Here is a 27,217-nt window from a genome sequence, read left to right on the forward strand (position 1 = left end):
ATTGTGCAAACACTACCTTTGGTTCTAAAACATTTTCACCCCAAAAGAAAACTCGAACCCATTCAACAGTGATTCCCCATCTTCCCACCCACACTTGGCCCCTGGTGACCATCAGTCTGCTTTCTGTCTCTGTGGATTTGCCAATTGAGGATATTTCATATATCTGGAATCATACAATATGTGACCTTCTGTGTCTGGCTTCCTTCTCTTGGCATAATCTTTCAGCGTTCATCCCCACTGGAGCATATATCAGTACTTCATTCCTGTTTATTACCTATTCATATTCCATTGTATGAATATATCACAGTTGGTTTATGGATTTATCAATTGATGAACACTGGAGTTGCTTCCACCTTTTGGTTATTGTGAATAGCACTGCCATGAACATTTGGGTGCAAATAAGAGTACCCGTTTATAATTTATTAGGGTTTATATCTAGGAGTGGAGTTGCTGGGTCACATGCTAATTTTATATTTAACTTTTTGTGGCACCATCAAACTGTTTCCCCAGTGGTTGCACCATTTTACATTTTCTCCAGCAATGTATGAGAGTCACCCTCTTCTTAACGTGTACCCATTTGTCCCTTTCCTCTTCCCTACTGTTTAAGAAAGCCAGTTCCCCACAGACTTCTCTTTTCCCTGGAGTAGAGGGTGGGAGAAGTTGCATCGCTAGTAGAAAGACTATTCCAAGCCTCCATTCTTACCTTTTCCGCAAATAGAATACGGTGACCAGGAGGAGGCGAGGACAGGCTGCCACCTCCCTGTGGTCACTAAGGTACACCCACTACAGCCGTTAACGCGACGCCATAAAACTACCCTCCTAGCGACCTCCAACGCCTCGGTCCTCGCCCAGAACATCACATTAAACTTTTAAACAGTCAAAGCTGAGCGCAGATAGGAAGGGGCTCGGTGTGGAAGGTGCCAGCTTTGGCTCAGCCCTGCAGGTGACTATTTAACTCTCAGCCCAAGCTTAAGATCTCCGAAGACACCCATTGCCTCGTCCTGCCCAGTCCCCTCCGCTAAAGGGCCGGCTTGCCCGGGCCTGGCTGGCAGCTGACATGAATGGAGAGGAAGGGCCTCCCTCTCCACCCACTCTCGCCGGGGTTACTGCCGGTCACAGACCCGGGCCTTCAAGAGCTATTTACATTTACAACAGCCCACCAGCGCCTGACCACGCCGGAGCCAATCAGCGGCCCCCAAGCTTGTCTGATTCTGTCTGCTCCAATCAGGAGGCGCGGTCCTTCCAGGCTCTTGCTCCTGTGAATCACAGGTCGGCGGGAGCCTTTTCCTTTTTTTTTTTTTCCCGGGGAGTCGGCCTTGGGGCTCTGCTCTCCTACCTCAGTCTGCCCTACCCTGGAATGGGGAAAATGCGGACATGCCACTCAGTCCGGCCGCGAACAGTGCTCCAAACTCAGAGAGTTTTCCAGAAGGGTGGAGATCGCGATCCCTGCCCGCCGAGGTCCCATAGCTTCCCTGCTGGGAAGACAAACGAGGCACTTTGGCCGTCTTCATGGCCAGCCCCTCCCTCATAACCCGAGATTCCTTGTGGGCTCGTAGTCCATAGCTGCCTTTGAGGTGGTGTAGACCTTGCTAACCAGGACGGCCCAGTAGGCAGAGCTCATTTTTATTCCTGTCTGCAATCGTGCAAAAACGCCTCTCATGGGAGAGGCAGAGCGCCAGGAGTCAGCAAAACACACTAAAGATTGGGCAGTCACTGGGGAGAACGTGAGTAAAAGCACAGGAACAACAAAGCGTTCAGGAACGTTCGAGGCTGACGCAACCGGCGCAGGAAGGTGGTGTGTGGTGGGAGAGTGGGAGGGGACAGTGGAAAGTTTAGACTTGCTTCTGTAAGTGATAAGCAGTCATCAGATATTTTCAAGCAGAAGAGGAAAATAATCTCTCTGTTTCGCAAAGTTAACTCTCATGGCAACAGGGCAGAGTAGCGGGGGTTGGGAACTGGGAGAAGTTGGGAGGCTATTGTCACCATTCCGTTGAGGAGTCGTGGGACCTCACAAGCTGGGATAGTCACGGTGAGAATGGAAAGGGCACAAGCTGAGAGGCATTTGGGAGGAGAATCAATAGCACTTTATTGACTGGATGTGTGAGATGAGTGAGGACAGCAATCAGAAGAGGACTTTGAGGTTTCTAGCCTGAATGGTTGGGAGGACAGCACTTCCCCTACCTGAAATAGGTAGCAAAAATGAGAAAGAGAGAAGCAGAGAGATTTTGAAAAGGGAATAGGAGTTCAGTTGTTGACATGTGGAGTTTGAATTGCAAGAAGTATATCCCTGTGGATATGATACCCAGTAGACATTTGGAAATTAGGATCTGGTGTCGAGAAGAAAAGTAGAGATGAGATCCAAAGGGTTTATAGTGGAGCTGGAGAGAAATTGATGACCTAAAGAGAAATTATAGAATAAGAAGATTCGGGGCCGGGCGCGGTGGCTCAAGCCTGTAATCCCAGCACTTTGGGAGGCCGAGACGGGCGGATCACGAGGTCAGGAGATCGAGACCATCCTGGGTAACACAGTGAAACCCCGTCTCTACTAAAAATACAAAAACTTAGACGGGCGAGGTGGCAGGCGCCTGTAGTCCCAGCTACTCGGGAGGCTGAGGCAGGAGAATGGCGTGAACCCGGGAGGCGGAGCTTGCAGTGAGCTGAGATCCGGCCACTGCACTCCAGCCTGGGTGACAGAGTGAGACTCCGTCTCAAAAAAAAAAAAAAAAGAAGATTCGGGCAGGGCACAGTGGCTCATGCCTGTAATCCCAGCATTTTGGGAGACCAAGGTAGGAGGATTGCTTGAGCCCAGGAGTTCGAGACCAGCCTGGGCATACTGACTCTACAAAAAAATGCAAAAATTAGCCGGGTGTGGTGACATGTGCCTGTAATCCCAGCTACGTGGGAGGCTGAGGTGGGAGGATCACCTGAGCCTGGGGAGGTCTAGGCTGCAGTGAGCCGAGATAGCACCGCTGCACTCCAGCCTGGGCAACAGGGCAAGAGCAAAACCCTGTCTCAAAAGAAAAAGAAGATTCAAGTACAGAATCTTGGGAAGGTAGAAAGAGGACACAGAGGCCAGGTGTGGTGGCTCATGCCTGTAATCCCAGCACTTTGGAGGCCTAGGTGGGTTGATCACCTGAGGTCAGGAGTTCAAGACCAGCCTAGCCAACATGGTGAAACCTTGTCTCTATTAAAAATTAGCCAGGCGTGGTGGCGGGCGCCCGTAATCCCAGCTTCTGGAGAGGCTGAGGTAGGAGAATGGCTTGAACATGGGAGGCAGAGGTTGCAGTGAGCTGAGGTTGTGTCACTGCACTCCAGCCTGGGCAACAGAGACTCCATCCCAAAAAAAAAAAAAAAAAAAAAAAACAGGGCACAGAGCTAGCAAAACAAACAAAGAAGTATCAGAAAGATATGAAAAATTTTTTAAAAAAGCAAACTACAATACTATCATAGAAATAAGAAAATAATTACAGGAAGAGGAAGCAGGACATTGTTTATATATGTACATAACAATAGGACATTGATTAAATAAATTATAAAGCATTCGTTTGATAGAATACAGCCATTAAAATTATGTTGTAAAACTATATAAAGAGATGTTCAATGCATCTTTTTCCCCCCAATGTATCTTAGAAACACTCAGGTTAAAAAATAGTATATATGCTGGGCATGGTGGCTCACGTCTATAATCCCAGCACTTTGGGAGGCTGAGGTGGGTGGATCACAAGGTCAGGAGTTTGAGACCAGCCTGGCCAACATAGTGAAACCCTGTCTGTACCAAAAATATAAAATTAGCCCAGTGTGGTGACGGGTGCCTGTAATCCCAGCTACTCGGGAAGCTGAGGCAGGAGAATCACTTGAACCTGGGAAGCAGAGGTTGCAGTGAGCAGAGATCGTGCCACTGCACTCCAGCCCCCGTGACAATGCGAGACTCCATCTCAAAAAAAAAAAAGTATACATACCTACATATATATATAATTGTCCCAGTTTTTTAAATTACATATGTGACTGCAAAAAGGCATGAGAAGGATGGGTGGCTCACACCTGTAATCCCAGCACTTTGGGAGGCCAAGGCAGGCAGATCACCTGAGGTCAGGAGTTTGAGACCAGCCTAGCCAACAATTGTTATACAAAATACAACAGTTTTTGTATTTTGTGAAAATACAAAAATTAGCCAGGTGTGGTAGCACATGCCTGTAGTCCCACCTACTCAGGAGACTGAGGCAGGAGAACCCCTTGAACCCAGGAAGCAGAGGTTGCCGTGAACTGAGATTGCACCACAGTACTACAACCTGGGTGACACAGTGAGACTTCGTCTCAAAAAAAAAAAAAAAAAAAAAGAAAAAGGCAAGGATGAGGGAGCTGTTCTATATCTTCATTGAGGTAATGTTTACACAGGTCTGTACAATTATCTAAACTCCTCATAAGGGAGGAGACCACCCCTCATAATGTCTTATGCCCAATTTCTGCCTCCAAAGAAAGAAGAAGTGAAAACTAAAAGACAGAAATGAAATCCACAGGCAGACAGCCCAGCGCCACACCCTGGGCCTGGTAGTTAAAAGATCGACCCCTGACCTAATTGGTTATGTTATCTATAAATTACAGACATTGTATGGAAAAGTACTGTGAAAATCCCTGTCCTGTTCTCTTCCCTTCTAATTACCAGTGCATGCAGCCCCCAGTCACGTACCCCTTGCTTGCTCAATCGATCATGACCCTCTCACGTGGACCCCCTTAGAGTCATAAGATGCGGACCCCCTTAGAGTTGTAAACCCTTAAGAGAGACAGGAATTGCTCACTTGGGGAGCTCGGTTTTTTGAGACGTGAGTCTTGCAGATGCTCCCGGCGGAATAAAGCCCTTCCTTCTTATATTTTTTTGAGATGGAGTCTCGCTCTGTCGCCCAGGCTGGAGTGCAGTGGCGCGATCTCGGCTCACTGCAAGCTCCGCCTCCGGGATTCACGCCATTCTCCTGCTTCAGCCTCTGGAGTAGCTGGGACTACAGGCGCCGGCCACCATGCCCAGCTAAATTTTTTGTATTTTTAGTAGAGACGGGGTTTCACTGTATTAGCCAGGATGGCCTTGATCTCTTGACCTCGTGACCTCGTGATCCACCCGCCTCGGCCTCCCAAAGTGCTGGGATTACAGGCGTTAGCCACGCTCCTGGCCAGCCCTTCCTTCTTTAACTTGGTGTCTGTGGGGTTTTGTCTGTGGCTCATCCTGCTACACTCCAGCTAGAATTCCTTCCTTAATTTTTTTCTTTTTTTTTAAGAGACAAGAGTCTCACTCTGTCATCCAGGCTAGAGTGCAGTGGCATGATCTCATGATCTCGGCTCACTGCAACCTCCACCTCCCAGGTTCAAGGGATTTTCCTGCCTCAGCCCCTGGAGTAGCTGGGATTACAGGTGTGCAGCACCATGCCCGGCTAATTTTTGTATTTTCAGTAGAGATGGGATTTCACCATTTGGCCAGGCTGGTCTCGAACTCCTGACCTCAGGTGATTCGCTCGCCTCAGCCTCCCAAAATGCTGGGATTACAGGCATGAGCCACCGCACCTGGCCGAATACCTTAATTTTAACAAGAGTTAAATTGAAGTTGGCCAGGTGCGGTGGCTCATGCCTGTAATCCCAGCACTTTGGGAGGCTGAGGCGGGCGAATCATGAGGTCAGGAGATCAAGACCATCCTGGCTAACATGGTGAAAACCCATCTCTACTAAAAATACAAAAAATTAGCTGGGTGTGGTGGCGGGCACCTGTAGTCCCAGCTACTGGGAAGCCTGAGGCAGGAGAATGGCGTGAACCCGGGAGATGGAGCTTGCAGTGAGCCGAGATCGCACCACCATACTCCAGCCTGGGTGACAGAGACTCTGCCTCAAAAAAAAAAAAAAAAAAAATTGAAGTTGATGGTACCCACTTCACAGGGTTGTCCTGGGGATTAAATGGCAGACCAGAGCACACTGTCTGGAATACAAGAAGGGCTCAGTCATTAAAGAAGGGAAGGATGACCCAGGACCACAGCACAGAGGAGGCGAGACTGGGAGCAAGGTCTGGAGTATGGGTAAAGGCCACACCTGGGCCTCTAAAACAAAACCACCAACAAATAAAAGACCCTGGAATGGGTCCAGACAGAAAGGAAAGTTGAAAAACTGAAAACTTTAAGACTGAAAAAGGGTGCTGGGCATGGTGACTCATGCCTATAATCCCAACAGTTTGAGAGGCCAACATAGGAGAATTGCTTGAGGCCAGGAGATCAAGACCAGCCTTGACAACATAGGGAGACCCTGTCTCTACAAAAAAAAAAAAAAAAAATAAGTAGTGGGATGTGGTGGTACACATCTGTGGTCCCAGATACTTGGGAGGCTGAGGTGGGAGGACTGCTTGAGCCTGAGAGGCTGCTGCTTTGGTGAGCCTCAATCACACCACTGTAGTCCAGCCTGGGTGACAGAGCAAGACCCTGTCTCAAAAAAAAAAAAAAAAAGGAGGGGGGAAGGTTTATGAGGGGCCTTAGTAGCTGACTTAGAATATAACACAGACAAGGAAATAGACCTATTCCTCATTGTCCAGAGGGTTGAATAAAGGAATAAGACTAAGTGGGAATGAGAGCAAGCGTGGCTATGGACGGGAGGGCAGCTCAAATAACTTGAGCTATTCTACAGTGTCTTGGGAGGAGTAAGCTGCTTCTCCCACCATATTTGTTCAACTCGTCCAAGATTCTGTAAGCAGGTTCCTGAATGGGATGAGATAATGGATTAGATACCTCTTAGGTTCCACCTAGGTTTTTTTTTTTTTTTTTTGAGACGGAGTCTTGCTCTATCGCCCAGGCTGGAGTGCAGTAGGGCCATCTCAGTTCACTGCAAGCTCCGCCTCCTGAGCTCACGCCATTCTCCTGCCTCAGCCTCCCGAGTAGCTGGGACTACAGGCGCCCGCCACCACACCCGGCTAATTTTTTGTATTTTTAGTAGAGATGGGGTTTCACCATGTTAGCCAGGATGGTCTTGATCTCCTGACCTCGTGATCCACATGCCTCAGCCTCCCAAAGTGCTGGGATTACAAGCGTGAGCCACCGTGCCCGGCCCCACCTAGTTTTAAGACTATGATATAAAGCACATCTAAGCTCTTCAACCAAACATAAGGTAATAGGAGTTATGTTATTTTCAGTCTAGGGAATGGATGTCAATCTCATCTCTTTTGATTGTCAAGCTAGTTCCCATTTCTTCATGGTTTTGACCAAATCTGTTTAAGCTGTCTTTATGATCTGGACTAGGTGAGCTTAAAGTGATCATACCTGGCTGATAAACACTAATTGCATTTCTAAGTAGGCCTCTGGTAGAAATTTAATTATTTGGTTTTAATGTGAGTTTTTTTGTTTTGTTTTGTTTTTTGAGACAGAGTGTCGCTTTGTTGCCAGGCTGGAGTGCAGTGGCATGATCTTGGCTAACTGCAACCTCTGCCTCCTGGGTTCAAGCAATTCTCCTGCCTCAGCCTCCTTACTAGCTGGGACTACATGTGTACTCCCCGCACCCGGCTAATTTTTTATTTTTAGTAGAGATAGGGTTTCACCATGTTGACCAGGATGGTCTTGATCTCCTGACCTCATGATCTGCCCCTCTTGGCCTCCCAAAGTGCTGGGATTTTAGGCGTGAGCCACCATGCCCGGCCCTTAATGTGAGTTCTTATTATACTTCATATCTGTATCATTCATTTTGCATACTATGGTGCAATAGAGAAACCATTAGGCTAGGAGTCAATATGACCCAGTTTCAAGTACTGGTTCTACTACTTAATAGATGTGTGGCTTTGGGGAAAGGCATTTATGCAGAGGTTTTCAATGTGTAGTCCATGGACCCCTGAGGGTACCCCAAATAATTTTCAGGGCATCCATAAGGCTAAAATGATGTCCATGGTGATATTAAGCCTTTATTTGCCTTTTTTCACCATCACATTGACATTTCTTCTGATGGTGGGAAATTCTTTGCACCTTGATAGCAATCACGGTAGTAGCACCAAACTGTACCAGTGGGCATTACATTCCTCACGGCCCTGCACTTGGAGGGGAATTCAGTCCCCCAGGCTAGAATGCAATTATCTTGGCTCACTGCAACCTCTGCCTCCTGGGTTCAAACGATTCTCCTGCCTCAGCTTCCCAAGTAATTAGGATTACAGGTGCCTGCCACCACGCCTGGCTAATTTTTTTTTTTTTTTTGAGACAGAGTCTCGCTCCGTTGCCCATTCTGGAGTGCAGTGGTGCAATCTCGGCTCACTGCAAGCTCTGCCTCCTGGGTTCACGCCATTCTCCTGCCTCAGCCTCCAGAGTAGCTGGGACTACAGGCGCCCGCCACCATGTCTGGCTAATTTTTTTGTATTTTTAGTAGAGACGGGGTTTCACCGTGCTAGCCAGAATGGTCTCGATCTCCTGACCTCGTGATCTGTCCACCTCAGCCTCCCAAAGTGCTGGGATTACAGGCGTGAGCCACTGCGCCCGGCCAATTTTTGTATTTTTAGTAGTTTCACCATGTTCGCCAGGCTGGTCTCGAACTCCTGACCTCAGGTGATCCACCTACCTCAGCCTTCCAAAGTGCTGGGATTACGGGTGTGAGCCACCACACCCAGCCAAGATGTTCTTGATAAAATAAAAATTATTAATTTATTAAATTTTGATCCTTAAGAACATCTTTTAAAAATTCTGTGGCATGAAATGGGAAGCAGGAAGTACTTATAAAGTACCTCTGCTACATGTCAAAGAACAGCGGTTGTCTTGAGGAAAAACATTAGTGTAATCATTGTAGCTGTGAGCTGAATTAGCCCCTTTATTCATGTAGTATCATTCTTTTTGAAAGAATGACAAACTGGTTGTTCAGACTTTGGTATTTTGCAGTTTCAAGAATATTAGTAAAGTAAAATTGTTACCTTGCAATATTTGTTCCAATAATAAATTTGAGGTTTTGGCAGTGGCTCATTCCTAATCCCAGCACTTAGGGAGGCTGAGGTGGGAGGAGCACTTGAGCTCAGGAGTTTGAGACCAGCCTGGGCAGTCTGTCCAAAAAGAAAAAAAAAAATTAGCCAGGCATGATGGCATGCACCAGCTGAAGTGGAAGGAGCACTTGAGCCTGGGAGGCCAAGGCTGCAGTGAGCCATCATTGTGCCACTGCACTCCAGCCCAGACAACAGAGCAAGACCTTGTCAGGAGAGGAGAGGAGAGGAGGGGAGGGGAGGGGAGGGGAGGGGTAGCTTTCAAGCAAAACTCAGAATTTTGGAAATCTTGCATGTGGTACTAAGCTTGACAGCTTCCCAATAATTAAAGACTAATCTGATGATATCAGTGGTGATGTTAACAAATGTGAATTTTTAAATATTATAGAATAAAATGTGTCAACATTTTAGAAGATTTGCATAACTCAGTGAACCGGTACTTTTCAAATGACCAAAACATAATGTTACAAAATCATGCATGGATAAAAGATGTTTTGAAAAGGCAAATGAATCCAGGTGTGGTGGCTCATGCCTCGAATCCCAGCATTCTGGGAGGCAGAGGCTGGAGGATCACTTGAGGCCAGGTGTTTGAGACCAGCCTGGCCAACATAGCAAGATCCTATCTCCAAAAATAATAAGAGTAAAAAAATTAGCCAGGCATGGTGGCATGCGTGTGAAGTCTTATCTACTTGGGAGGCTAAGGTGGGAGGATGGCTTGAGCTTAGGAGTTCAAGGTTACAGGAAGCTATGATTGTGCCACTGCCCTCCAGCCTGGGTGATGGAGTAAGACCATGTTTCAAAAACAAATAAAAAAAAAATTGCAAGTTAGACCAATGAACTATAATGTAATGAAATACAAAAAATTCATTGATATGGTTTCAAATTCCCAGTGCAATTAACCTTTAGGATACTACTTGTCAGGCCTCTGAGCCCAAGCTAAGCCATCATATCCCCTGTGACCTGCATGTGTACATCCAGATGGCCTGAAGCAACTGAAGATCCACAAAAGAAGTGAAACTAGCCATAACTGATGACATTCCACCATTGTGATTTGTTCCTGCCCCACCCTAACCGATATGATATATTCTCCCCTGCCCTTGAGAAGGTACTTTGCAATATTCTTCCCTGCCCTTTGAGAATGTACTTTGTGCGCCTATCCCAAACCTATAAGAACTAATGATAATCCCATCACCCTTTGCTGACTCCGTTTTCGGACATAGCCTGCCTGCACCCAGGTGAAATATACAGTTGGGTACTTGAGATTAGAGAGTGGTGATGACTTTTAACAAGCATACTGCCTTCAAGCACTTGTTTAACAAAGCACATCCTGCATAGCCCTAAATCCATTAAGCCTTGAGTAAACACAGCACGTGTCTCTGCAAGCACAGGGTTGGGGGTAGGGTTACAGATTAACAGCATCTCAAGGCAGAAGAATTTTTCCTAGTACAGAGCAAAATGGAGTCTCTTGTGTCTACTTCTTTCTACATAGACACAGTAACAGTCTAATCTCTTTCTTTTCCCCACACATTTTCTGACTCAGACTGCCTGCACCCAGGTGAAATATACAGCCTTGTTGCTCACACAAAGCCTGTTTGGTCGTTTCTACACAAGGATGCGTCTGACATTTGGTGCCAAAGACCCGGGACAGGAGGACTCCTTCGAGAGACCAGTCTGCTGTCCTCGCCCTCACTCATGAGGCGATCCACCTACAACCTCAGGTCCTCAGACCAACCAGCCCAAGGAACATCTCACCAATTTCAAATCGGATAAGTAGTCTTTTCACTCTTCTCCAGCCTCTCTTGCTACCCTTCAATCTTCCTCTCTCGCTACCCTTCAATCTCCCTGTTCTTCCAATTGCAGTTCTTTTTCCTCTCTAGTAGAGACAAGGAGACATATTTTATCCGTGGACTCAAAACTCCGGTGCCAGTCATGGACTCGGGAAGACAGTCTTCCCTTGGTGTTCAATCACTGTGGGGACCCCTGCCTGATTATTCACCCACACTCCATTGGTGTCTGATCACCGTGGGGATGCCTGCCTTGGTCATTCACCCACATTCCCTTGGTGGCAAGTCACTTGCGGGGATGCCTGCTTTGGCTGCTCACCCACATTGCAGCTCAGGGCTGCTCAACGCCCCCTGCCACCCCATCTGCCTTCTCCGTGTCTCTACCCTCTCTTTTCTCTGGGCTTGCCTCCTTCACTATGGGCAACCTTCCACCCTTCATTCCTCCTTCTCCCTTAGCCTGTGTTCTCAAAAACTGAAAACCTCTTCATCTCACACCTGACCTAAAATCTAAGTGTCTTATTTTCTTCTGCAACGCTGCTTGGCCCCAATACAAACTCGAAAATGATTCCAAAAAGCCAGAAAATGGCACTTTCGATTTCTCCGTCCTACAAGATCTAGATATTTCTTGTCATAAAATGGGCAAATGGTCTGAGGTGCCTGACGTCCAGGCATTCTTTTACACGTCGGTCCCTCGCTAGTCTCTGCTCCCAATGCGACTCGTCCCACATCTTTCTTCTTTCTCTCCTGTCTGTTCCTTCAGTCTCCACCACAGGTTCTGAGTCCTTTGAATCCTTCTTTTCTATGGACCCATCTGACCTCTCCCCTTCTCCCCAGGCTGCTCCTCGCCAGGCGGAGCCAGGTCCCAATTCTTCCTCCCCCTCCTCTCCCCCACTCTATAATCCTTTTATCACCTCTCCTCCTCACACTCAGTGCTGCTTACAGTTTCATTCTGTGACTAACCCTCTCCCACCTGCCCAACAATTTCCTCTGAAAGAGGTGGCTGACCATCCTGACCTTCATCAGAGCTAGCTGGGGCCTGGCATTCCTGGCACGAGTGGGTGTTCTGAGAGGCCCTCAGTTTGTCCCATCTGCACCACTGAGAGGTCTCCAGGTGGCCAGAAGGGCAAAGCTGCCTTCCAAGTGCCTGTCCGTGCCTGGGAAAACAGAGCAGGAGCGTTGTGTGGCCCACAGCACAGTGCTGGGCGATTCCAGGCGCTGAACAACTCCCCCTTGACCCTTGGGCCTGCATCTGACTCCTGGCTGCAGAATCAGAAGTTGAGTCCAGGCAACTGCTCGGCCACTCCCAGTCGCTCCTCCCTAGACACCCAGTTACCAAAGTCAGCAAAGAAGATGCGGTATCACCATCTGATCTCCACATGGTGAACACAACACTCTCACCAACACCTCCTTGACTGGTCTGTCTTCAGCACTGGAGGTGGGCAGGCAGATTTTCTGTGTTTACGAGAACCGCGCAGGCTAAGCACAAACATGGAACCAGAGTTCCAGTTGAGGAAACCTCACTCACAGAAGCCCAGGCTGCACCCCACCAGGTGATGCAGCGTGCCTGGGCTGTGGGTGCCAGGAGCCTAGTGCTAGGGACTCGTCTTGAGTGGGAATCCCCACGTTCCTGTCACTGCTGTCAAACAGAAGGTAAACAGTCTTATGAATGTATTTCCTTAGGAAAACTTGTGCAAACTTTTATTAGGATGTCTATTTATTTAATACTGAACTTCAGCCTACTTTGTGATAGACCATAAACAAATTGAGGAAATCACTATTTCTCACTTCTGTATTTTCTCAAAAATAATTTACAGAATTCAATATACTGTGTACTATTCATCTGCTATTGTGAAAGCAAAGAATTTCATCAAAACAAAATATTTTAAATTGAGTGAAAATTATGTATGTTAATTTTGCAGCTGTAATATTAATCAAACTTTGTGTAATTCTAATCACAAATGATGTGCCTTAAATGCCCCTCCAGCTGTGGGTTGACAGTGTCCAGACAGGGAGGGCCCATCACCGAAATCCTGAAAGATTGCTAGACCAATTCTATTCCAAACACTTCAAGGCAAAAAAAAAAAAAAGAGGCGGCTGGAGCTGAAGGCATAGTGAAGGTTAATGCTCCTTTTTCTTCATCTGACCTCTCCCAAATCAGTTAGCATTTAGGCTCTTTTTCATCAAGTATAAAAACTCAGCCCAGTTCATGGCCCGTTTGGCAACAACCCTTAGACGTTTTATTGCCCTAGACTCAAAGGGGCCAGAAGGCCGTCTTATTCTCAATATGCATTTTATTACCAAATCCACTCCCGACATTAGAAAAAGCTCCAAAAATTAGATTCCGGCCTTCAAACCCCAAAACAGGACTTAATTAACCTCGCCTTCAAGGTGTACAATAATAGAGTAGAGGCAACATATTTCTGAGTTGCAACTACTTGCCTCCACTGTGAGAGAAACCCCAGCCACATCTCCAGCACACAAGAACTTCAAAACGCCTGAACTGCAGTGGCCAGGTGTTCCTCCAGGATCGCCTCCCCAAGGATCTTTCTTCAAGTGTTGGAAATCTGGTCATTGGGCCAAGGAATGCCCACAGCCCGAAATTCCTCCTAAGTCATGTCCCATTTGTGCAGGGCCCCACTGGAAATTGGACTGTCCAACTCACCCAGCAGCCACTCCCAGAGCCACTGGAACTCTGGCCCAAGACTCTCTGACTGACTCCTTCCCAGATCTTCTCGGCTTAGTGGCTGAAGACTGATGCTGCCGGATTGCCTCAAAAGCCTCCTGGACCATCACAGACTCTTTGGGTAACTCATACAGTGGAGGGTAAGTCCGTCCCCTTCTTAATCAATATGGAGGCTACCAACTCCACATTACCTTCTTTTCAAGGGCCTGTTTCCCTTGCCTCCATAACTGTTGTGGGTATTGATGGCCAGGCTGCTAAACCTGTTAAAACTCCCCAAATCTGGTGACAATTTGGACAACATTCTTTTATGCACTGTTTTTTAGTTATCCCCACCTGCCCAGCTCCCTTATTAGGTCAAGACATTTTAACCAAATTATCTGCTTCCCTGACTATTCCTGGGCTACAGCCACACCTCATTGCCGCTGTTTTCCCCAGTTCAAAGCCTCCTTTGCATTCTCCCCTTGTATCTCCCCACCTTAATCCACAAGTATGGGATACCTCTACTCCCTCCTTGGCAACTGATCATGCACCCCTTACCATCCCATTAAAACCTAATCACCCTTACCCCCACTCAATGCCAATACCCCATCCCACAGCACGCTTTAAAAGGATTAAAGCCTGTTATCACTCACCTGCTATAGCATGGCCTTCTAAAGCCTATAAACTCTCCTTACAATTTCTGCATTTTACCTGTCCAAAAACCAGACAAGTCTTACAGGTTAGTTCAGGATCTGTGCCTTATCAACCAAATTGTCTTGCCTATCCACCCCATAGTGCCAAACCCATATACTCTCCTATCCTCATTACCTCCCTCCACGACCCATTATTCTGTTCTAGATAAACCTAGCTGACCCCATAAATCCTAAATCCTTTCCCCACTCCACTTTCCATTCCTTAAAAACAGCCCTAAAAACTGCTCCCACACTAGCTCTCCCTAACTCATCCCAACTTTTTCATTACACACAGCCAAAGTGCAGGGCTATGTGGTCAGAATTCTTACACAAGAGCTGGGACTATGCCCTCTAGCCTTTCTGTCCAAACACCTTGACCTTACTGTTTTATCCTAGCCCTCATGTCTGCATGTGGTGGCTGCCACTGCGTTGATACTTTTAGAGGCCCTCAAAATCACATTATGCTCAACTCACTCTTGATAGTTCTCATAACTTCCAAAATCTATTTTCTTCTTCATACCTGACACTATACTTTCTACTCCCCAGCTCCTTCAGCTATACTCACTCTTTTTTGAGATGGAGTCTCACTCTGTCCCCCAGGCTGGTGTGTAGTGGTGCAATCTCAGCTCACTGCAATCTCCGCTTCCCAGGTTCCAGCAATTCTCCCGCCTCAGCTTCTGGAGTAGCTGGGATTACAGGTGTGCGCCCCACGCCCAGCTAATTTTTTGTATTTTTAGTAGAGATGGGGTTTCACCATGTTGGCCAGGCTGGTCTTGAACTCCTGACCTGAAGTGATCCGCCAACCTTGGCCTCCCAAAGTGCTGGGATTACAGGTGTGAGCCACTGCACCCGGCCTATACTCACTCTTTTTTGAGTCTCCCACAATTACCATTGTTCCTGGTCCGGACTTCAATCCGCCCTCCCACATTATTCCTGATACCACACTTGACCCCCATGACTGTATCTCTCTGATCCACCTGGCATTCACTCCATTTCCCCATATTTCCTTCTTTCCTGTTCCTCACCCTGATCACACTTGGTTTATTGATGGCAGTTCCATCAGGCCTAATCGCCACTCACCAGCAAAGGCAGGCTATGCTATAGTATCTTCCACATCTATCCTTGAGGCCACCACTCGGCCCCACTCCACTACCTCTCAGGAAGCCAAACTCATTGCCTTAACTCGGGCCCTCACTCTTGCAAAGGGACTATGCGTCAATATTTATAGTGACTCTAAATATGCCTTCCACATCCTGCACTACCATGCTGTTATATGGGCTGAAAGAGGTTTCCTCACCACGCAAGGGTCCTCCATCATTAACGCCTCTTTAATAAAAACTCTTCTCAAGGCCGCTTTACTTCCAAAGGAAGCTGGAGTCATTCACTGCAAGGGCCATCAAAAGGCATCAAATCCCATTGCTCAGGGCAATGCTTATGCTGATAAGGTAACTAAAGAAGCAGCTAGTGTTCCAACTTCTGCCCCTCAGGGAGTTTTTCTCCTTCTCATCTATCACTCCCACCTACTCCCTCTCTGAAACTTCCACCTATCAATCTCTTCCCACAAAAGGCAAATGGTTCTTGGACAAAGGAAAATATCTCCTTCCAACCTCACAGGCCCATTCTATTCTGTTGTCATTTCATAACCTCTTCCATGTAGGTTACAAGCTGCTAGCTCATCACTTAGAACCTCTCATTTCCTTTCCATCATGAAAATCTGTCCTCAAGAAAATCACTTCTCAGTGTTCCATCTACTATTCTACTACCCCTCAGGGATTGTTCAGGCTCCCTCCCTTCCCTATACATCAAGCTCGGGGATTTGCCCCTGTGACTTTACTCACATGCCCCGAGTCAGGAAACTAAAATACCTCTTGGTCTGGATAGACACTTTCACTGGATGGGTAGATGTCTTTCCCACAGGGTCTGAGAAGGCCACGGGGATCATTTCTTCCCTTCTGTCAGACATAATTCCTCGGTTTGGCCTTCCCACCTCTATACAGCCTGATAACGGACCAGCCTTTATTAGTCAAATCACCCAAGCAGTTTCTCAGGTTCTTGGTATTTAGTGGCTCCTGGTTTTACCTCAAATTGCCACCCTTAAGTCTCTCTTGAAGTGGATAGAAGATCTTCAGTGGCAAGGTACCCTCCAATACTTTCACCCTGATGAAGTCCTATTCTTTACTTTTATACTCACTCTTATTCTGGTTCCCGTTCTTATGCCACCCTCTACCTCTCCCCAGCTATCTCCGCTACACTATCAATCTCACTCTCTCCCAGGCATTTCTCCATTTCTAATCCTTCTTTAACAAACAATTGCTGGCTTTGCATTTCTCTTTCCTCCAAAATCACAGAGGCCTCGACTTACTCACTGCTAAAAAAAGAGGACTCTGGGCCAGGCGCGGTGGCTCACACCTGTAATCCCAGCACTCTGGGAGGCCGAGGTGGGCGGATCACAAGGTCAGGGGATCGAGACCATCCTGGCTAACACCGCGAAACCCCGTCTCTACTAAAAATACAAAAAATTAGCCAGTCGTGGTGGCGGGCGCCTGTAGTCCCAGCTACTGGGGAAGCCGAGGCAGGAGAATGGCGTGAACCCGAGAGGTGGAGCTTGCAGTGAGCCGAGATCATGCCACTGCACTCCAGCCTGGGTGACACAGCAAGACTCCGTCTCAAAAAAAAAAAAAAAAAAAAAAAGACTCTATATTTTTAAATGAAGAGTGTTGTTTTTACCTAAACCAATCTGGTCTGGTATATGACAACTAAAAAAACTCAAGGATAGAGCCCAAAAATTTGCCAACCTAGCAAATAATTATGCTGATCCCCCTTGGGCACTCCCTAATTGGATGTCCTGGGTCCTCCCAATTCTTAGTCCTTTAATACCTATTTTTCTCCTCTTATTCAGTAGGACTTTGTGTCTTCCTTCCGTTTAGTTTCTCAATTCATACAAAACTGCATCCAGGCCATCACCAATCATTCTATATGACAAATACTTCTAACAGGCCCACAGTATCACCCCTTACCCCCAATCTTTCTTCAGTTTAATCTCTCCCACTCTAGGTTCCCACACCATCCCTAATCCCGCTTGAAGCAACCCTGAGAAACATCACCCATTATCTCTCCATACCACCCCCAAAAATTTTTGCCACCTTAACACTTCACCGCTATTTTGTTTTGTTTTTCTTATTAATATAAGAAGATAGGAATGTCAGGCCTCTGAGTCCAAGCTAAGCCATCATATCCCCTGTGACCTGCATGTATACATCCAGATGGCCTGAAGCAATTGAAGATCCACAAAAGAAGTGAAACTAGCCATAACTGACGACATTCCACCATTGTGATTTGTTCCTGCCCCACTCTAACTGATATATATTCTCCCCCACCCTTGAGAATGTACTTTGTATGCCTATCCCAAACCTATAAGAACTAATGAAAGTCCCACCACCTTTTGCTGACTCTCTTTTTGGACTCAGCCCACCTGCACCCAGGTAAAATAAACAGCCTTGTTGCTCACACAAACTTGTTTGGTGGTCTCTTCACATGGATGCATGTGACACTACACTTGTTGAGTTTTAGTGTAGTATCAAAGAAGAATATCCACAATTATCTATTGAAATCCTCCTCCCTGTGGTGGCTTACGCCTATAATCCCAGCACTTTGGGAGGTCAAAGTGGACGAATCACTTGAGTCCAGGAATTCAAGACCAGCCTAGACAACATGGCAAAACTTTGTGTTTACCAAAATACAAAAATGAATTGAGCGTGGTGGCATGTGCATGTATTCCCAGCTACTTGGGAGGCTGAAGTGGGAGGATCACTTGAGCCTGGGAGGCGGAGCTTGCAGTAAGCCGAGATTGGCCCACTGCACTCCAGCCTGGGTGACAGAGTGAGACCCCATCTCAAAAAAAAAAAAAAATTCCTCCTCCCTTTTCCAACTACATATTTGAATGAGATTACATTTTCTTCAAACAACGTATGGCAATAGATAGGAGAATCCAGCTGTCTTCTATTACGTCAGACATTAATGAGATTAGTAAAAATGTAAAATAACTCTCATCTCACTAAATATTTGTTTGCTTTGGAAAATAGTTATTTTCCTTAAAAAATTGTTGTAATGTAATAGTAATAGGTTTTTGTTGTTATTTTATCTGGTTTTTTTTTTGGAGACAATATCACATTCTGTTGCTCAGGCTTGAATGGATTGGCCTGAACACAACTCACTGAAGCCTCGACTTCCCAGGCCCCAGCAATCCTCCCGTCTCAGCCTCCCAAGTAGCTGGGACCACAGGTGTGTGCCACCACCCCTGGCTAATTTTTTAAATTTTTTTTGTAGATATGAGATCTCACTATGTTGCCCAGGCTGGTCTCGAACTCCTGGGCTCAGGCGATCCTCCCACCTCAGCCTCCTGAAGTGCTGGGATTACAGGTGTGAGCCACCACACCTGGCTGCTAGTATCTTTTGAAGCGTTAAACTTTTTAATTTTGATGCAGTCCAGTTATCTATTTTTCACTTTGTTGCTTGTGCTTTTGGTGTCACATTAAAGATGCCATTGTCTGTTTCAAGGTCACAAATATTTACACTTAGTTTTCTTTTAAGAGTTTTATAATTACAGCTCTTACACTTAGGTCTTTGATCCCTTTTGATTTCATTTTTGTGCGTAGTGTAAGGTACCTAAATAGTTTTAAGGGTATAAAGGGGTTGAGAGCTAAACGTTTGAGAATCACTGCTTTAACTTCTCCCAGCCTCAGTTTTCTCATCTTTAAAATGATAACTGGTCGGGCTTGGTGGCTTATGCCTGTAATCCCAGCACTTTGGGAGGACGAGGCAGGCGGATCATTTGAGGCCAGGAGTTCACAACCAGCCTGGCCAACACAGTGAAACCCCCATCTCTACTAAAAATACGGAAATTAGCCAGGCGGGGTGGCACGCGCCTGTAGTCCCAGCTACTTGGGAGGCTGAGGCAGGAGAATCACTTGAATCCAGGAGGCAGAGGTTGCAGTGAGCCAAGATCGTGCCACTGCACTCCAGCCTGTGTGACGGAGTGAGATTCTGTCTCAAAAATTAAAACATAAAATAAATAAATAAATAAATAAAATGATAACTGTATTTGACTTACCACCTCATAGGGCAGCTATGAAGTACAAAGAGGTGGTATAAATGAAAGACATAATAAATTAAAGCACTATTAAAATGTAAGTGATCATTACTGCTATCATTTTTATGTATATGTTGTCTGTCCAACCTGTTCAAAGATCCTTGGGTTTTTCCTTTCATTCTACTGCCACAGCCCTTTCCTCATACTAGACACACATCAGATCCTCAGTAAATATTTATTTGTGAACTGATAGATGCACTCAAACAATCTGGCCTGTGTTGTCAGAAGTAAAAAGAGAAGTATTTACATTTTGGTAGTCACTCCCTAGCTACTTCCTACTCTCAACTTGTTAAGCCTAAAAAACTAATACTAATAATACAAAAATTAAAAAACAGTTTGTTAAGTTTGTAGTCAGCCAAGACTCATAGCCTTTTTCACTTGAACTGTTAAGCTAAGTCTTCTTCATCCTATGTTTGTGAAATTAATATTTTGAACATAAGCGTGGGACTTTAAATATATCCCTGGTTGGCCAGGTGCGGTGGTTCATGCCTGTAATCCCAGCACTTTGGGAGGCCGAGGTGGGTGGATCATGAGGTCAGGAGATCGAGACCATCCTGGCTAACACAGTGAAACCCCGTCTCTACTAAAAATACAAAAAATTAGCTGGGCAGGGTGGCACATGCCTGTAGTCCCAGCTACTCAGGAGGCTGAGGCAGGAGAATGGCGTGAACCCAGGAGGCGGACATTGCAGTGAGCCGAGATCGCGCCACTACACTCCAGCCTGGGCGACAGAGCGAGACTCTATCTCAAAAAAAAAAAAAAAAAAAAAAAAATATATATATATATATATATATACACACACACACACACATACACACACACACACACACACACACACACACACACACACATATATATATATATATAAAATCTCCCTGGTAAATTTCATTTATTTGTTAATTCTAACTTTGGAACTTATTGAGAGCTTTATGAATCCCAGTTCAGTCTTCCAAGATATTAAATATCCCTTCTAGCTTTATTTAGTGGAAAACAGCATAAGCATGCGTTCTTTATCACAGAGAAGCGGGTTGTCTAGGTCAGAGACAAGGACAAAGTGAAATGTTTTGTTTTGAACCCATCTGAAATGAGACATTCTTTTCCCTTGAGTACTATGCAGTGAGTGGATGAGCACACTCGGTTTACCAAGGTCATTCTAGCTTTGTTTCCCAAACAGTTCCTTATTTATGTCATGGACCAGCCTTAGAATCAGAGCCAGTAGAATAGTCAGTGAAGAAAAAGGAAAAATATTGTAGAATTTGTTAGGTAAAGGTAATATTCTGTACAAAAAAAAAAAAAAAAAAAAGCACAGCTGATAGTACCTCTGCATTTTATCCTCGGTGAAGGCAAGAAAGTGAGGTGAAAGGGTAACAAAAATAGTTCGTTACCCAAGCGTTAAAAGACTTGGCAAATGTGAGTGCTACCAAAGGCAGGTGGACCCCAACGCCATTCTAGCAATGAATGGAGGAAAACCTAGAGAAAGGAGTAGAAGGTGTGTTTAGAATCATGGGTTTTGGAACCAAGATGTTCAGTGGAATATAAGGAAGAAGAAACACACTAGGATTGAGTCAGTCTGTTTTTTCTTCTTTTTTTTTTTTTGAGATGGAGTCTCGCTCTGTCACCCAGGCTGGAGTGCAGTGGTGTGATCTCAGCTCACTGCAACCTCTGCCTCCTGGATTCAAGGAATTCTCTTGCCTCAGCCTCCTGAGTAGCTGGGATTACAGGCATGTGCCACCACGCCTGGCTAATTTTTTTTGTTTTTTTATTTTAGTAGAGATGGGGTTTCACCATATTGGCCAGCCTGGTCTTGAACTCCTGACCTTGTAATCCATCCGCCTTGACCTCCCAAAGTGCTGGGATTACAGGCGTGAGCAACCGCGACTGGGACATCCTGGTTTTGATATTTGTAATTTCAGCAGAAAAATCTTTAACTTGACTGGAGAGAAGTAATCTAGTGTTAATGGGCTGCTGACTTGGGCTTCTAACAAGAGCCTGACAGGGCAGATCCAGACTCAACCAATGTCTCCCTTTTAGTCTTGTTAGCACCCTTGTTTGAGTACTAGGCTGGGGGAAGATTGGTGAGATATCACATAAGACAATGTCATAGAAATAGATTGGGGGTGGGGGCCTCCCAATGGGCTCTGTTCACTTGAAAAGTGAACATATAGTCTCTTTGTATTTTGTTCTTATTTTATATCTAAGTTATACTTGTACATGATTTAAAGAGTTAAATGGCCTTATAAGGCTTGTCCACATCCCCCCCCCCCAACTTCCCCATCCCTGCCATAAGGCTTGTTTTGAAACAGTAGTACCCCAGCCTCCACTCCCCACCATTTTCAGCTCCTCAAAGGTAACCATTTTCAACTCCTCTTAATGGAACCTTCTGGCATTTACCTCTGTATCGCTAAATGACTTATCTCTAAAGGCTTATATGACTATGTGTTAATTTAAGCATTATTACATTATTTATGAACTTCTCACCAAAGATGAGAATTTTATCTTTTTCACCATCACCAGTGCCACCACTACCACATCCTCACTCATTCACATGGTATCTGCATGCTTCACTTTTTCTGTCCTCTCAATACACTTGTGTTGTAAAAAAGTCAGTTAATTAAATAGTGTCGACTGGGCGCGGTGGCTCACAGCTGTAATCCCAGCACTTTCGGAGGCTGAGGCAGGTGGATCACGGTGGTCAAGAACTCAAGACCAGCCTGGCCAAGATGGTGAAAGCCTATCTCTACTAAAAATACAAAAATTAGCCAGGCATGGTGGCGGTGCCTGTAATCCCAGCTACTAGGGAGGCTGAGGCAGAGAATTGCTTGAACTCGGGGGGCGGAGGTTGCAGTGAGCCGAGATCACGCCACTGCACTCCAGCCTGGGAGTCAGAGCAAGATTCTGTCTCAAAAAAAAAAAAAAAAAAAAAGTCAGTGTTTATACTGCTGTGACTATGCAAATATTGTTCACAAATAAGCCAAGTAATGTACCCAAGTAAGCCAAGTAATGTTTCTCTCTTGCATAACTTTTTGGTTTTTTTGGACCTAATAGTTGTATTTTTCTATGTACTTACTATATTAATTTAACTCAACTTCCGCCCCAGTTGTCTACATCTCTTCTCAATACATTTGGTCACATCAGATATTTTTTCAATTTCATTTTCTTGAAGAAATATCTGCTGGAGCCCCCTCACATGCTCCAATCTGGACTGCTTACTCTCTCAACCTATTGCTTACACAATTTTTGTCCTGGGAATTCTCTTCAGCATTGTTCTCTCCTGTGTTAGATCCCCTGTTCCTGGATCCTTTGTGTTCCTCTTTCTTGGTTTACTCTCTTGCTTTGGATAAACCCATTCTTTTTTTTTTTTTTTTTTTTTTTTTTTTTTTTTGAGACAGAGTCTCACTATATTGCCCAGGCTGAAGTGTGCTGGCATGATCTCGGCTCACTGTAACCTCCATCTCCCAGGTTCAAGTGATTCTCGTGCCTCAACCTGTAGCTGGGACTACAGGCATGCGCTATCATTTTTGTATTTTTAGTAGAGACGGGGTTTCATCGTGTTGGCTAGGCTGGTCTCAAGCTCCTGGCCTCAAGTGATCCAGCCGCCTTTGCCTCCCAAACTGCTGGGATTACAGGCGTGGGCCCCAGCACCCGCTGTATTGAATTCCTAGCTTCAAGCAATTCTCTATCTAGCCTCAGCCTCCCAAGGTGCTGAGATTATGGGTATGAGCCAAAATGCCCAGCCTGCAATATTTTCTTATTCCTTTAAGAATATCAGTGATTAGTTGGGGAATATTTTTCTTTTCCCTACAAAGTCTCTTGCCCTCCAAGTTTTTTCTGTCCTGTTTTCCGTTTTGGCAGATTTGTTTCTGCAGATAACGAATGATCCTTGGCTATCTGTTTATGTATGACAATGAGGCACCAAAAAGCCAGCTGGAGGCTCTGCACATGTGGTAGGCCACATTCAGTGTGAGCAGAGCGCTGTCTTTCTGACTGGATAGTTTCTTAGAGTAATTCTCAATACTAGTATCATAGTTTTTTTGTTTGTTTTGTTTTTGTTTTGAGACAGGATCTCGCTCTGTTACCCAGGCCTCAGGCTGGAGTGTAGTAGTGTGATCACAGTTCACTGCAACCTCCACCTCCCGGATTCAAGAGATTCTTGTGCCTCAGTCTCCCAAGTAGCTGGGATTACAGGTCTGTGTCACCACGCTGGCTAGTTTTATTTGTTTGTTTGTTTGTTTGTTTTGAGATGGAGTCTCACACTGTTGCCAGGCTGGAGTACAGTGGTGCAATCTTGGCTCACTGCAACCTCTGCCTCCCAGGTTCAAGCGATTCACCTACCTCAGCCTCTCAAGCAGCTGGGACTACAAGTGCACACCACCACGCCCAGCTAATTTTTGTATTTTTAGAGATGGGGTTTCACCATGTTGGCCAGGATGGTCTCCATCTCTTGACCTCATGATCCGCCCACCTCAGGCTCCCAAAGTGCTGGGATTACAGGTGTGAGCCACCATGCCTGGCCTAATTTTTGTATTTTTAGTAGAGGTAGGGTTTCACCATGTTGCCCAGGCTGGTCTTGAACTCCTGGCCTCAAGTGATCTGCCTGCTTTGGCCTCCCAAAGTGCCCTAGGATTGCAGGTGTGAGCAACTGCGTCCTGCCTATATCATAGGTGTTTTTCTTTTAGGTTGTCAGAATCTGCAGAGAAGCTTCCTCCAATCTCCAGCCTGAGAATTCAGGCCTAGTTACCAGCATTCTAGAAGCTGAAAAAGGAGAAGTTCTTGGAAGACTAAGGAGTCCAACATTCAGTATATAAATATTAGTCTTTACCCTATGCTCTTTTTTTCTATAGTACTGTGTAGTTTCTGTCTCCTGAATGGACCCAGACTGATGCTATAACTTAGCCCTTAACTGATTCTGGTATTCCCCAGTCAAGAGATTCTTGATTTCACTCCTTCCAATGAATCAGCCTCCACTGTTTTACCTGGAGTTGGGAGAACTAACAATTTCTTCAACAATTATCCTATTCTTAGCCATACCTTCCCCTTTCTCCTCCCCTTCCAAAGGTAGCTGGGGCCACCACATCTTGAACCTTTGTGGCTTCTTTGGTGTAAACTACTTTGCTTTTGGCTACCCCTGCTGCCTGCTTAAGCTTCAGCTTTCCAGGTTCTAAGACAGCTATTACTCACAACCTGTTTTCCAGCTTCCAAAATTTTATTTTGGTCTCTTCCCCATTCTTTTGTCCTTATGGGATTATACCTCTCAAAAACCCTTTACTGTTATTTTACTATAGTTTGGGGAGGGAGCAAATGCATGTGTTCAAAATGTATTCTTTATCCTGAATCTCTCTTGTGGTTTATCAGAACTGATTTGTCTTGCAGTTATTTACTGGGTGCCTCCAGGGTAGGTACAATTCAAATATTTGGATACATCAGGGAACAGAACAGAATATCCTGACATTTGTGTTATTTACATTCTATTGTGACTGTGCGCAACAGAGGAGGAGATTATAAAAATTAAATCTAAATAGGCAGATTAAAAAAAATTTTTTTTGAGACAGAGTCTTTCTCTGTCGCCCAGGGTGGAGTGCAATGGCACAATCTTGGTTCACTGCAACCTCTGCCTCCTGGGTTTAAGGTATTCAAGCGATTCTTGTGCCTCAGCCTCCTGAGTAGCTGGGACTACATGCATGCACCACCACACCCAGCTAATTTTTGTAGTTTTAATAGAGATGGGGTTTTGCCATGTTGCTCAGGCTGGCCTTGAACTCCTGGCCTCAGGTGATCCTCCTGCCTCAGCCTCCTAAAGTGCTGGAATTACAGGTGTGAGCCACTGCTCATGGCCCCAATATGTAGATTATATAGTAAGTATTAGATAGATAAGTTTATTTATTTATTTATTTCTGAGATGGAGTCTTGCTCTGTTGCCCAGGCTGGAGAGCGGTGGCATGACCTCAGCTTACTGCAACCTCTGCCTTCTGGGTTCAAGCAATTCTCCTTCCTTAGCCCCCTGAGTAGCTGGGATTACAGGTGCCGTCACCACACCTAGCTAATTTTTGTATTTTTAGTTGAGACAGGGTCTCACCATATTGGCCAAGCTGGTCTCAAGCTCCTGACCTCAGGTGATCCACCTATCTCAGCCTCCCAAAGTACTGGGATTACAGGCGTGAGCCACTGCGCCCAGCAGATAAGGTTTAAAGGCACTATGAAAAAAAGCAGGGCCAAGTGCTGTGGCTCATTCCCGTAATTTCAGTACTTTGGGAGGCTGATGTTGAAGGATTGCTTGAGGCCAGGAGTTAGGGACCAGCCTGAGCAACATGGAAAGACCCCATCTCTATTACAAAAAAATAGAAAGAGAGAGAGAAATGGTACAGCAGGAAATGCGGAATCAGGAGTAATGGACAGATGGTAGGCTGCAGTATTTAACAGAATGATCAGGCTGGGCGCGGTGGCTCATGTCTGTAGTCCCAGCACTTTGGGGGGCCAAGGCAGCCAGATCATTTGTGGTCAGGAGTTCAAGACCAGCCTGGCCAACATGGTGAAACCCATATCTACTAGTAACACAAAAATTAGCTGGGTATGGTGGCAGGTGCCTGTAATCCCAGCTGCTTGGGAGACTGAGACAGGAGAAGTGCTGGAACCTGGGAGGTGGAGGTTGCAGTGAGCTGAGATCATGCCACAGCACTCCAGCCTGGGCGACAGAGTGAAACTGTGTCTTAATAATAATAATGATAATAATAATAATAGTAATAGAATGATCAAATATTATTTTTGCATACTATGTATAAAATACAAAAGACCCATATATCCTCCACCCAGTTTAACAGAATTGAGGCCCTTATGTAAACTTCTCTGATTACATCTCCTTCCCTATTGTCCTAAATTTGGTATTCATCTTGCCCAAGCATGTTTTGTTTTTTTGGTTTTTTTTTTGAGATGGGATCTTACTCTGTCACCTAGGCTTGAGTGCAGTGGTGTGATCTCCACTCACTGCAACCTCCGCCTGCTGAGTTCAAGGAATTCTTCTGCCTCAGCCTCCCAAGTAGCTGGAATTACAGGTGACTGCCACCACACCTGGCTAATTTTTGTATTTTTAATAGAGATGGGGTTTCGCCATGTTGGCCAGACTGGTCTCGAACTCCTGACCTCAGGTGATCTCCCTGCCTCAGTTTCCCAAAGTGCTGGGATTACAGGCATGAGCCACTGTGCCCGGCCAGGCATTTCTTTATATACACATATATATCTTTTTTTTTCTGAGACACAGTCTCACTCTGTGGCCCAGTCTGAAGTGCAGTGGCACGATCTCAGCTCACTGCAACCTCTGCCTCCCAGGTTCAAGCGATTCTCGTGCCTCAGCCTCCCAAGCAGCTGCCTCCCAGGTTCAAGCGATTCTCATGCCTCAGCCTCCCACCGCACCTGGCTAATTTTTGTATTTTTTTTGGTACAGACGGGGTTTCACCATGTTTGGCCGGGCTAGTCTCGAACTGTTGACCTCAAGTGATCCGCCCGCCTCAGCCTCCCATAGTGTTGAGATTACAGGCATGAGCCAATGGGCCTGGCCTTTATATTTGTATCTTTGTAAATACATACATATATTATATATATATATATTCCTAAATACTGTTAAACAATACATAGTACTGTTTAACAGTATTTTAACCTTTATACAAAGATAAGAGGGGGTGGGCACGGTGGCTCATGCCTGTAATCCCAGCACTTTGGAAGGCCAAAGTGGGTGGATCACCTGAGGTCAGGAGTTCCAGTCCAGCCTGGCTAACATGGTGAAAACCTGTTTCTACTAAAAATACAAAAATTATCCAGGTGTGGTGGCGGGCGCCTGTAGTCCTAGCTACTCAGGAAGCTGAGGCAAGAGAATTGCTTGAACCTCGGAGGCAGAGGTTTCAGTGAGCTGAGATCGCACCATTGCCTGGGTAACAGAGCCAGACTCCGTCTCAAAAAAAAAAAAAAAAAAGATAA

At 45.7% G+C, this 27,217-nt stretch overlaps 1 long non-coding RNA gene across 6 annotated transcripts; it reads left to right on the forward strand.

The window, feature by feature from the left end:
* The first annotated feature begins 1,235 nt into the window (after positions 1-1,235).
* LOC107130883 (uncharacterized) lies at positions 1,236-27,217 on the forward strand. Of its 6 annotated transcripts, none has more exons than XR_012418077.1 (4): positions 1,236-1,724; positions 10,506-13,572; positions 23,313-23,437; positions 23,929-27,217. It is a non-coding gene; the product is annotated as an uncharacterized lncRNA (long non-coding RNA). The 6 variants fall into 6 exon arrangements; XR_012418078.1 differs by lacking the exons at positions 23,313-23,437; positions 23,929-27,217 and adding an exon at positions 17,294-17,616 and having other exon boundaries at positions 10,506-12,399; positions 13,380-13,572; XR_012418076.1 differs by lacking the exons at positions 23,313-23,437; positions 23,929-27,217 and adding an exon at positions 17,297-17,616 and having other exon boundaries at positions 10,506-12,399; positions 13,380-13,572.

This window comes from Macaca fascicularis, chromosome 9, assembly GCF_037993035.2.
Source record: "Macaca fascicularis isolate 582-1 chromosome 9, T2T-MFA8v1.1".
NCBI lineage: Eukaryota > Metazoa > Chordata > Mammalia > Primates > Cercopithecidae > Macaca > Macaca fascicularis.